Source organism: Elephas maximus, chromosome 22 (genome assembly GCF_024166365.1).
Source record: "Elephas maximus indicus isolate mEleMax1 chromosome 22, mEleMax1 primary haplotype, whole genome shotgun sequence".
NCBI classification, from domain to species: Eukaryota; Metazoa; Chordata; class Mammalia; order Proboscidea; family Elephantidae; genus Elephas; species Elephas maximus.
In genome coordinates this window covers 34,447,855-34,459,955 of record NC_064840.1, presented here as the reverse complement: position 1 = coordinate 34,459,955, position 12,101 = coordinate 34,447,855, and positions in this window count along the sequence as shown.

The following is a 12,101-nucleotide window of genomic DNA, read 5'->3' as shown; positions in this document are numbered from 1 at the left end:
GAATAATATTGCATTGTGTGCACGTACCACATTTTGTTTATCCAGTCATCTGTTGATGGACATTTGGGTTGTTTCTACCTTTTGACTATTGTGAGTAGTGTTGCAGTGAACATGGTGTACACTTACGTCTCTGTTTGAGTCCCACCCTAGAAAAGGTCAGTGGATTTGGTGGATGTTGTGGTTCTCAAAATTAGGAGGAGAAAGCCAGGAGGTTTCCTTTAGGTAGAACTTAAGTCTGTCACACAAATGGATGGGAGGGTGATATCCTCTCCACCTGAAGTTAGGAGGGTAACTGTGTGACCAGGGAGGAAAGACCCTTCCTGCCTCAGACACCAGCAGAAGACCAGAGGTGATCCCTCCCCTGTGATTCCATGTGTCATTCAGCAATCAGAGAAGGTTAGACCAGGGTGGGAGGCCTGGCAGTGCCCAGGTGGCAGTACTGACAAGGGAGAGGCCTGATTGAGGTGAGAGGCACTGGCCTGTTTACCAGGACTCTTTGCAAGGGAGCAGGGAGGAAGGCGGGTGGCCTGGAGGAGGAGGCAGGCTGACTAATGCTTATCAACTGCACGCCACGTCACCTCCCTTCCTGAGAACTGTGCGGCCACTGGAGCTGGGCTGGGCAAGGAGCATGTCCAGTGACCCAGAGTTTAGGTGGACAGCTCTGCCCAAGGGACCTACACAGGCTTATTGCTCTGTTGTCTCCTTGAAAGGAAGCGCACAAATGTCAAAGCCCAGGGGAGGCATCTGGGGTGCTGTCTTGTTGCCGACTTAGGGAGACTCCTTCTCTGACTGAATTTGTTTAACATATACTTGCTGCTTCTGTGTCCAAGTGCTAATTCTAGATAATTCTGTGTCCAGTGCTGTTGAGGTGACCCCATGTGTGTCAAAGTAGAACTGTGTTCCATGGGGTTTTGAATAGCTGGTTTTTCAGAAGCAGATTGACAGGACTTTATATAATGAGGTACCTCTGGTTAGACTCACACCTCCAACCTTTTGATTAGTAGCCAAGCACTTAACAGTTCATATTACCTGGGGACTAATTGCTTCATGATATTGACTAATGGAACCCTCAGCACAGCCCTGTGAGGTCGTTTGGCCTCCCCCTGCAGGTGAGGACATGAGGCATTTGAGGCAGAGTGCTGCCAGGGTCCCCCAGCACTTGCCCACCCACTGTAGGCTGCACTGGGTTGGCACACAATTAGCTCACGCGCAGCTGTAACTTCCTAAGGACACACGCTTTGCCTTTTTTTGCTTTGTTTATATTGATTCCGGAAACCCTGGTGGCGTAGTGGTTAAGTGCTACAGCTGTTAACCAAAAGGTCAGCAGTTCAAATCCTCCAGGCGCTCCTTGGGAACTCTACAGGCAGTTCTACTCTGTCCTATAGGGTCGCTATGAGTCGGAATCGACTCAGTGGCAGTGGGTTTGGTTTTGGTTTTATACAGATTACATTCACAGGGCCTGGGACTGGACTCTGGTTGACTAGCAGTGTTTCCCATTTGGGCCGGCACAGGGAGGAGGTGAAGGAAGGGCGGGCAGGGCCTGTCTTGTACCTGTATGGTTGGTCGAGATGACCAGGTCTGCAGAGCTTGGAGAGTTCTCCTCTCACTTCATCCTGGCCACACCCCCTCTGAGTGCTCCCTTAGGAAGGACGATGCAATTAGAGAGGTGTAGTGCTTCTTCCAAAACTGAGCTCGTGGGTGGCCGAGGTGGAGTTTGCACCCAAGTCTGTGTGATCCTGGAGCTCAGGCCCTCCTGCCTCTGTCATCCTTCCTGCTGGACCCAGCTGCCGCTGCCTCCGCCCAACCGTGCACTGCCTTTCCCGCCACCCTGTCCTCCAGCTCCTGCACTGCTTGCGTGGGGCTCCCCTCTGTCTGGCCACCCTGGTTTTCAGCTCTGCACACTGAGTCCCGTCCAAGAGGCACAGCGTTACCACTCCTGGTGTGAAAAATATTCAGTTATTTGGTGCTTATTACAGCGAGCAAAGGAGGATGACACATTCTGCTCTCAAGGTGTTCAGAGCACAGTGGGTAAGAGACAGGAGGTGCCAGGGCGTGTGGCCACAGGGTTTCCGGGAGGCAGAGTGGGGGTGCCAGGTGAGAGCAAGGTCAGAGGCACCAACCGATAAGTAGGCTTGGGAGACGATGGGGTTGTGTTATTGGCAACAGGGCGCTGGGGAGAGCATGGGAGCCAAGGTGGGAGCATGCATTCCTGGTCCAGAGGGAGGCCCCTTGGCGCCAGGGCAGCGGGGATGTATCCCAGGCTCGCTCCACAGCGCACCGACAGTTGTGTGACTTGGGGAGCTGGTGGAAGGTGGGCTTGTGGATCCCTGTTGGGAGAGATTGCCACAGCTGCAGTGAGAAATGGGGTGAGGAGTTACACTTTTGGGACTGAAGTGGAAGTCAGGAAGTGATTCTGGGATGATTCCCAGGTTTCTGGTGTGGGTGATTGTGAGCCAAGGAACTAATGTTTCAGAGAGGTGATGAAAAGATGTGTTCTTGCAGAAAAACAATTGAAAGAATTAACAAAGTCAAAAGCTGGTTCTTTGAAAAAAAATAACAAAATTGATAAACCATTGGCCAGATTGACTAAAGAAATACAGGAAAGGAAACAAATAACAAAGAATCATATCAGATTATTATGAAAAATTGTACTCTAACAAATTTGCAAACCTAGAAGAAATGGATGAATTCCTAGAAAAACACTACCTACCTAAACTAACACAATCAGAAGTAGAACAACTAAATAGACCCATAACAAAAAGAGAGATGGAAACGGTAATCAAAAAACTCCAAACAAAAAAAAGCCCTGGCCCAGATGACTTTACTGCAGAGTTCTACCAAACTTTCAGAGAAGAGTTAACACCACTACTTCTAAAGGTATTTCAAAGCATAGAAAATGATGGAATACTACCTAACTCATTCTATGAAGCCACCATATCCCTGATACCAAAGCCAGGTAAAGACATCACAAAAAAAGAAAATTACAGACCTATATCCCTCATGAACATAGATGCAAAAATCCTCAACAAAATTCTAGCCAATAGAATTCAACAACATATCAAAAAAATAATTCACCACAACCAAGTGGGATTTATACCAGGTATGCAAGGCTGGTTTAATATTAGAAAAACCATTAATGTAATCCATCATATAAATAAAACAAAAGACAAAAACCACATGATCTTATCAATTGATGCAGAAAAGGCATTTGACAAAGTCCAACACCCATTTATGATAAAAACTCTCAGAAAATAGGAATTGAAGGAAAATTCCTCAACATAATAAAGGGCAATACAAAGCCAACAGCCAACATCACTCTAAATGGAGAGAGCCTGAAAGCATTTCCCTTGAGAACGGGAACCAGACAAGGATGCCCTTTATCACTGCTCTTATTCAACATTGTGCTAGAGGTCCTAGCCAGAGCAATTAGGCTCGACAAAGAAATAAAGGGCATCTGGATTGGCAAGGAGGAAGTAAAATTATCTCTATTTGCAGATGACATGATCTTATACACAGAAAACCCTAAGGAATCCTCCAGAAAACTACTGAAACTAATAGAAGAATTTGGCAGAGTCTCAGGTTATAAGATAAACATACAAAAATCTCTTGGATTCCTCTACATCAACAAAAAGAACACTGAAGAGGAAATCACCAAATCAATACCATTCACAGTAGCTCCCAAGAAGATAAAATACTTAGGAATAAATCTTACCGAAGATGTAAAAGACCTACACAAAGAAAACTACAAAGTACTACTGCAAGAAACTAAAAAGGACTTACTTAAGTGGAAAAACATACCTTGCTCATGGATAGGAAGACTTAACATAGTAAAAATGTCTATTCTACCAAAAGCCATCTATACATACAATGCACTTCTGATCCAAATTCCAATGTCATTTTTTAATGTGATGGAGAAACAAATCACCAACTTCATATGGAAGGGAAAGAAGCCCCGGATAAGTAAAGCATTACTGAAAAAGAAGAAAGTGGGAGGCCTCACTCTACCTGATTTTAGAACCTATTATACAGCCACAGTAGTCAAAACAGCCTGGTACTGGTACAACAACAGGCACTTAGACCAATGGAACAGAATTGAGAACCCAGATATAACTCCATCCACATATGAGCAGCTGATATTTGACAAAGGCCCAGTGTCAGTTAATTGGGGAAAAGATAGTCTTTTTAACAAATGATGCTGGCATAACTGGATATCCGTTTCCAAAAAAATGAAACCAGACCCATACCTCACACCATGCACAAAAACTAACTCCAAGTGGATCAGAGACCTAAACATAAAGACTAAAACGATAAAGATCATGGAAGAAAAAATAGGGACGATGTTAGGAGCCCTAATACAAGGCATAAACAGAATACAAAACATGACCAAAAATGACAAAGAGAAACCAGATAACTGGGAGCTCCTAAAAATCAAACACCTATGCTCATCTAAAGACTTCACCAAAAGAGTAAAAAGACCACCTACAGACTGGGAAAAAATTTTCAGCTATGACATCTCCGACCAGCTCCCGATCTCTGAAATCTATATGATTGTGTTAAAACTCAACCACAAAAAGACAAACAACCCAATCAAGAAGTGGGCAAAGGATATGAACACACACTTCACTAAAGAAGATATTCAGGCAGCTAACAGATACATGAGAAAATGCTCTCGATCATTAGCCATTAGAGAAATGCAAATTAAAACTACGATGAGATTCCATCTCACTCCAACAACCAAAAAAAAGGCTGGCATTAATCCAAAAAACACAAAATAATAAATGTTGGCGAGGCTGCAGAGAGATTGGAACTCTTATACACTGCTGGTGGGAATGTAAAATGGTACAACCACTTTGGAAATCTATCTGGTGTTTTCTTAAAAAGTTAGAAATAGAACTACCATACAACCCAGAAATCCCACTCCTAGGAATATACCCTAGAGAAATACGAGCCTTCACATGAACAGATATATGCACACCCATGTTTATTGCAGCTCTGTTTACAATAGCAAAAAGCTGGAAGCAACCAAGGTGTCCATCAACAGATGAATGGTTAAATAAATTGTGGTATATTCACACAATGGAATACTATGCATCAATAAAGAATAGTGAGGAATCTGTGAAACATTTCATGACATGGAGGAACCCGGAAGGCATTATGCTGAGCGAAATTAGCCAGAGGCAAAAGGACAAATATTGTATAAGACCACTATTATAAGATCTTGAGAAATAGTATAAACTGAGAAGAACACATACTTTTGTGGTTACAAGGGGGGGAGGGAGGGAGGGTGGGAGAGGGTTATTTACTGATTAGATAGTAGGTAAGAACTACTTTAGGTGAAGGGAAGGACAATACTCAATACACAGAAGGTCAGCTCAACTGGACTGGACCAAAAGCAAAGAAGTTTCCAGGATAAACTGCTTCGAAGGTCAGCAGAGCAAGGGCGGGGGTTTGGGAACTATGGCTTAAGGGGACTTTTAAGTCAACTGGCAAAATAATTCTATTATGAAAACATTCTGCATCCCACTTTGAAATGTGGCGTCTGGGGTCTTAAATGCTAACAAGCGGCCATCTAAGATGCATCAATTGGTCTCAACCCACCTGGATCAAAGGAGAAGGAAGAACACCAAGGTCACATGATAACTATGAGCCCAAGACAGAAAGGGCCACATGAACCAGAGACTTACATCATCCTGAGACCAGAAGAACTAGATGGTGCCCGGCCACAACCAATGACTGCCCTGACAGGGAGCACAACAGAGAGCCCCTGAGGGAGCAAGAGATCAGTGGGATGTAGACCCCAAATTCTCATAAAAAGACCAGACTTAATGGTCTGACTGAGACTAGAGGAATCCCAGCGGTCATGGTCCCCAAACCTTCTGTTGGCCCAGGACAGGAACTATTTCTGAGGACAACTCATCAGACATGGAAGGGACTGGACAATGGGTTGGAGAGAGATGCTGACGAAGAGTGAGCTACTTGTATCAGGTGGACACTTGAGACTGTGTTGGCATCTCCTGTCTGGAGGGGAGATAGGAGGGTAGAGAGGGTCAGAAACTTGCAAAATTGTCACGAAAGGAGAGACTGGAAGGAGGGAGCGGGCTGAGTCATTAGGGGGAGAGTAAGTGGGAGTATGGAGTAAGGTGTATATAAGCTTATACGTGACAGACTGACTTGATTTGTAAACGTTCACTTAAAGCTCAATAAAAATTATTAAAGAAAAAAAAAAACAAAAAACAAACAAACAAAAAAGATGTGTTCTTGGTTTATCACCTGGTGGCTGCTAATGCCGGGGACAGGCAATGCCTTTAAGACACATTCTAGGGTCTGGCCCTGGACTCTGAGGGTGTATAGTAAACTTATCCTCAGAAACCCCAGTCGGTGACCTCAGACAACCAGAGAGAGGGATCAGATATGTGGCTACACCCACTCCTCTCTCCACACACCACCCCCCGCCCCTGCCCCAGCACTGGTTCACACCAGATACCAGGAATCCCGATGACCAGGAGGCAGCTAGCCCGAGGCTGGAAGGGAGTTGTGTGCGCTGTACCAGTGTCACTCTGCAGGTGTCTTCTCACCAGGGAGTGCCCCAGGCCCTGGCACTGGCTGATTCTATGTCCCCAGCAACCAGGGTTCTGCAGTGGTTACTTCTTTCTCGCACCGTCCGTGAGTGGCACTGGGACCGGGGGTCCGGTGGGGGCCGTTCTCATTAGTTGATGTGGGTTTTGCCCCCTGGCCTCCCTGATGAGCAGCCTGTCTCTGCACAGGCAGCTCCCGGACTGCGCTAGTTTTCCGGTTGTCTCTTAGACTCCCACCTTCATGCTTTGTTGAGCTCTCCCCTCATACAGGGCAATTCGTCGGACGAGTTTATTCTCAGTGGATGGAGGCCACTCAGGAAGTCATCCCGGGCAGGGGGTAAGACAGCAAAGCTCAGCTCAGGGAGAATGGGTGGTGGCCTTCAGAGGACGGCTGGCCCTAGTGCCTGGCCTTGGTCACGTGCTTTGTGGAGGTCTTGTTCTAACTGTGGCATACCTGTGACCTCATTGCATGATGGCCATGGATGGCCTCATACGGGGGGCATGCTCTCAGGTCCTAGGTGTGAAGCTCAGGGGCCATAACTAGCATGGACGGGAAGCCCAAAAAGAGGGAAAGGGCAGGACTTCTTCACAGGGGAAATGTAGGCTGTCAACAGAAAGCAGAACTGCCTGGTTTCTGTCTCATCTTTTTATTTTATGGAGCGTCATCTTCAGACTAGAAACAGAAACAAAGACATTTTTGAAGGTATTGTTCACAAACCTGAAAACAGTCCTCAGACTAGTTTTGTTCATTTCTCAGCCAGCAAACAAGCGAAGGCCTGCTTTGGGCAGGTTGGGTGTGCAGGCCGGGGCGGGGGGTCGGGGGAGGGGGGCGTGCAGGAGGGGCCTCTCAGCTGATTCTCATAGCATAGAACACTTGCCCAGTTCAGTTCCATGTTGTTCAGGTGGGTTTTTGTAGGCTGTCAAGTACTCCTCTTTCTGGCCCCCAGTGCCATCAGCTCCCCAGGCTTTGTGTTGCTTAACGGTTGGTGCCCACACTTGTCCAAGTCATCTGTGAGGTTATAATGACCAGGGTGGGCTGGCTCATTCCCCAGCAGATATCCTGACCTCCAGTGCCACTTTGCCATCGACTCATCAGGCACGTTTCTTTGGGCCTGGCTGCCCTCCGCACTAAGCCATTTTCTCCAGTCTTGCCTATGACGCACCAGGGGCTGTGCTACAGTGAGGATGCTCAGGGCCTGTTATGACGTGCATCCTACCAGAAACAGCGAGCTGCTGGCTCAGGGTCTGTGGCCCAGGAGCCCGGCTGAGCCCTCAGGGACCTCTGTTCTCAAGCACAGATACCTGTGCACCCACCCATCAGAGCCTCTGACTCCTACCACCACCAACCCCCCCGGCCAAGGTGCTTTCCTCTATTTTCACACCTTGGCCTCTGTCTTCATCTGCCTCCCCTCAGTGGCTTCCCTTCTCCCCACTCAGCTGCCCTCCAGGCTGTCTTAGCAGGCCATCCCGGGCCCTCTCACTGCTGCCCTCATTTTGGGTCCCCTTCTTTGTCCTGGTAGGTCTCCTGTTTTGCAGGATTTGCCTCATGGTCCCATTTTAACGCTCTTGTCAAAACATGTGAAGAGGAATAACTATGGTCCTGGGGGGGGGGGGGTGCGTGGGTGAGGTGTCTTCTGATGCCAGAATGCTCAGGGACTTCCTAGTGCCTACCAGGCCTCCCCTTATTGCCAAATGTGGAACATGGCTGCTCACTGGTCTCTCCCAGATGTGCCAGTGCTGCTTCCCCACCACTGGATCCTTTGCTCCTTGGACTGGGACCTGTCTGTTCCCTTCGTGTCTGTCACGTGGCGCTGATCACACCTCCCCCTGAGACATGAGTGCCTTGTGAGCAGGCCCGGGTGCTGTCTCCTTGCCTCAGAGTTCAGGCCTGAGGGAGGGGATAGGATATCAGACTCCACATCAGACTCCAGTTGTTGCATGAATTATCTAGCAATTTGATGGGGAGCGGAAACCCTGGTGGCGTAGTGGTTCAGTGCTACAGCTGCTAATCAAAGGGTCGGCAGTTCGAATCCTCCAGGCGCTCCTTGGAAACTCTATGGGGCAGTTCTGCTCTGTCCTGTAGGGTCGCTATGAGTTGGAATCGACTTGATGGCACTGGGTTTGTTTTTTTTTTTTTTGGTTTGGTGGGGAGCAACGTCATTTCATTTTTGTTTTCTGTAGTATAGACGCTTACCTCTCTTGACATTAAGCCTCTTCTCAGGGGTTCTTTAAGGATTACAGACATGCTCCTGCAGCCCCGTGTCCATTTTTTCAGGACCCGGGAATTTGTTGATTTGGGCTTGGAGCAGTCAGAACATTTCAGGTAGCTGCAGGCTGGCTTTCTAGCACCAGCTGGACTGGGCCTGGGTAAGTTTACCCCTCGCTTGTTCATCTCTTTCTCAGTTAGTCTGGTGCTGTGGCGACAGGCACAGGTGGAAGTCGGTTTTATGGGAGAAGGCGGGCTATGCCCAGACCAGGGGAGCATCTCTGGAGAGCACAGGCCTGCGGCAGGGGTGCTGCAGTTCAAAGGGAGCTCAGGCTTAGCTCCCGCGTGGCTCTGTATCACAGCGGGGCATTAGTGTGATGGAGAACCTGTGCTAGGATTCCATCTCTGTTCATAGGTTTATGGCTTCGCAAGTGTTTTTAAAATGTATTTCTTTCTTTTTTTTTTTAATTGTGGTGAAAATACACACAACAAAACATACACCAATTCAGCAGTTTCAACATGTATAATCCAGTGACATTAATTACATTCATCAATTTGACAACCATTCTCGCTATCCTTTTCCATGTCATTCCACCACCACTAATATCAACTCAGTGCCCCCTAAGCAAAAACTTCCCCTTTCCCATCCCTACCAACCCTGGTAACCAGTAATCTAGTAATTTTGATTTCTATGTATCTGCCTAGTCCTCCCTTAGTGGCACAAACGATTAAGTGCTTGACTTCTAGCCTAAAGGTTGGTGGTTGAAATCTACCCAGAGGTACCTCAGAAGACAGGCCTGGTTCCAAATGATCACAGCATTGAAAACCCTATGGAGCAGTTCTACTCTGCACACATGGGGTCGCCATGAATCAGAATCTACTAGACAGCAACTAACAACAACAAAAACAATATATTTTCTTAGGCAGCCTAGGTGGTGCAACACAAACTTGACAGCAACTAAGAACAACATGTATTTGCTTATTTCCTGTAAGTGACATCCTACAGTATTTTTTCTTTTGCACCTGACTTATTTGTTCAGCATATTTCAAGCTTCACCTGTGCTTTAAGATGTTTTTCACATATGTGTGCTGTGTCTCCTCCTGTTCCAGAGCTAGAAGGTGTTGAAGTTGGGATTGATCTCTCTTGGAGAACCTACATATCCAGCATAGGGTTTCCTGCCTTGGAAGGAACTGAGATATGACTTCATGTGACCCTTTAATTTTACAGAGGAGGGGTCTGGGCAGAGTTGGTGGGGGCAGGCCACTCCAGGCAGGCAGTGGAGGCCGGCCAGCTCCCCTGCGGTCTGGTGCACACTCTGATGTTGGGCCGGTTGTCGATGGCCGCTGTTGCCAGGAACTCGCTCTTGCCTGCCCAGCTGCCTTTCATTGCTCTGCTGAGTGCCTGCCTTCACACCCCTTGCTATGCAGCACCATGGCTGTCCAGGGGCAGCTTCCAGGTGTGGCCTGCTGGTGAGGCCCCTGCAGTAGGAACATACTGGGTGTGTAAACATCTCTCCCCCTTTTGTGTTTCAGTGAGGATGCCATGAGGAAGGCTGGTGTGGCCCACAATAAATCCAGCAAAGACATGGAGAGCCATGTGTTCCTGAAGGCCAAGACCTGGGTAAATCCTGGCAGGGATGGAGCCATTTGTCAGAGAGGCCTGACAAAGTGGGAGGGGTGCTACTTGGACTCTGGCGGGACCCTGGTTGCGGGCTGGGAGGCAGCAGAGTGGCCACTCACTGTTTGATATCCGGCATTGTTGGCTTTACCTGCAGTACCCTGTGTATCTTCAGGCGTGTCCCTGTTACAGGAAGGGCTTGGTGCCACAAAAACCTCAGGATGTAGTCCCAGCCTTGCCCCATAACTCACTGCTGGCCCCCTTCGTCCATGGTCACTCATGTGTGCCCTCCTTTGGCCACCCAGCTGTCCTCCTAGAGGGCAAGTGCTCAAGGCCTCTTCCTTGGTAAGTGTGAGACTGAACCTGATCTCTCTGTTAACTTTTGTTGTCCTCTCACTCTACCCCCACAGCCCTGACATGGGGGATGAGAAGGGACTGGATCCCCTTTTGTTAAACAAGGAAGATGATGCTCTATGAGAAAGGCCTGGGAGTAGGACAGTCAAAAATGGGTGGAGGAAAAGGGCTTCCTGGGGTCTCACCAGCTGGCACCACACTTCATGGTCTGAGCTTCAGGCCCTCTCATCCTTGACTCTCCGTCGGTGGTGGGGGAGTTCATTAGAAATGAAACAACAAGAAGCCAAGTACCTTGCCCAACGTTTCTCAGGTCTCAGTGGTGGGGGTGATGTGCAAACCTCTTGTTCTGCACCACATCTGAGCTCCCCACCCCAGGTCCTGGGCCATGCAGGCCTAATGGGCCCTCATAGCTTCGACTCTGGTCTGAGCTCCTTATTCCTGAGGATGGTGTCAGAGCTCTAAGAGACGCCATGTGTCCACCATTCAAAGCAGAAGCTATTGATGGTACCCACTGAGTACTGGTTTGGATAAACTAACTGTAAAGCCATGGAGGGGCCAGTTAGAAAATGTGAATGTGGACTAGGTGTTTAGATGAGGTAAAACAGTTTTGAAAGTGAAGCATAAAGACCATTGACCAGAGAAGGCAGATTATAAGACTGCAAACAGTCTGCCCAGCCTAGTCATAGAGGATGGAGCGCACACGTGTGTGTGTGTTTATGAATGAGCACATATATGTACAGGGAAGAGCTCTAGAGCACTGAGCTGAGGTAGGCCGCAGTGGGCTCTGTGCTACAGGGGGAGAGGTTTTCTTAGTTAAGTGAATATATTGGACGAGTATTATCTTTAAAAAAATTTTAACAGTTTTATGGAGAAATATGGTGAAATGGGTTCATTTATGTGGCTTTTGTCTTGGTTCTTGGAGATTTTTCCCCTAATCCTTGATGAGTTAGTTAAGCTTTTCCCTAGCTCTCTGGAGAAGCAATTGGGTGGAGGGGGTCTCCTAGGTTGTTTTCTACCCCAGAGGGTTTGTTAGTTTGGTCCAGGTTGATTAACGTTTCCTGGATAAGCTGTAAACAATTTGATGGTTTGATGCTTTTTATCTGGCCATGAGTTTCAGTCTTCCCTGTGATTAGTCTATTTACGCACCTTGTAGGGATTGGTCAACTTGAAAATCCACCCAATAGGATTGAGTGACTTGCAGGGATTGGTCAGTTCCTGGTCCTGCTGCCAAGGCCATGCCTTGAAATTGACAAGAAGTTTGCTTATATAAGCAAGCAACCCCACAGAGGCTTTTCAGGGGCTTGGAGAGAAGTAGTAGAGAGAGTGGAGGTGAGGAACCTCCTATAAA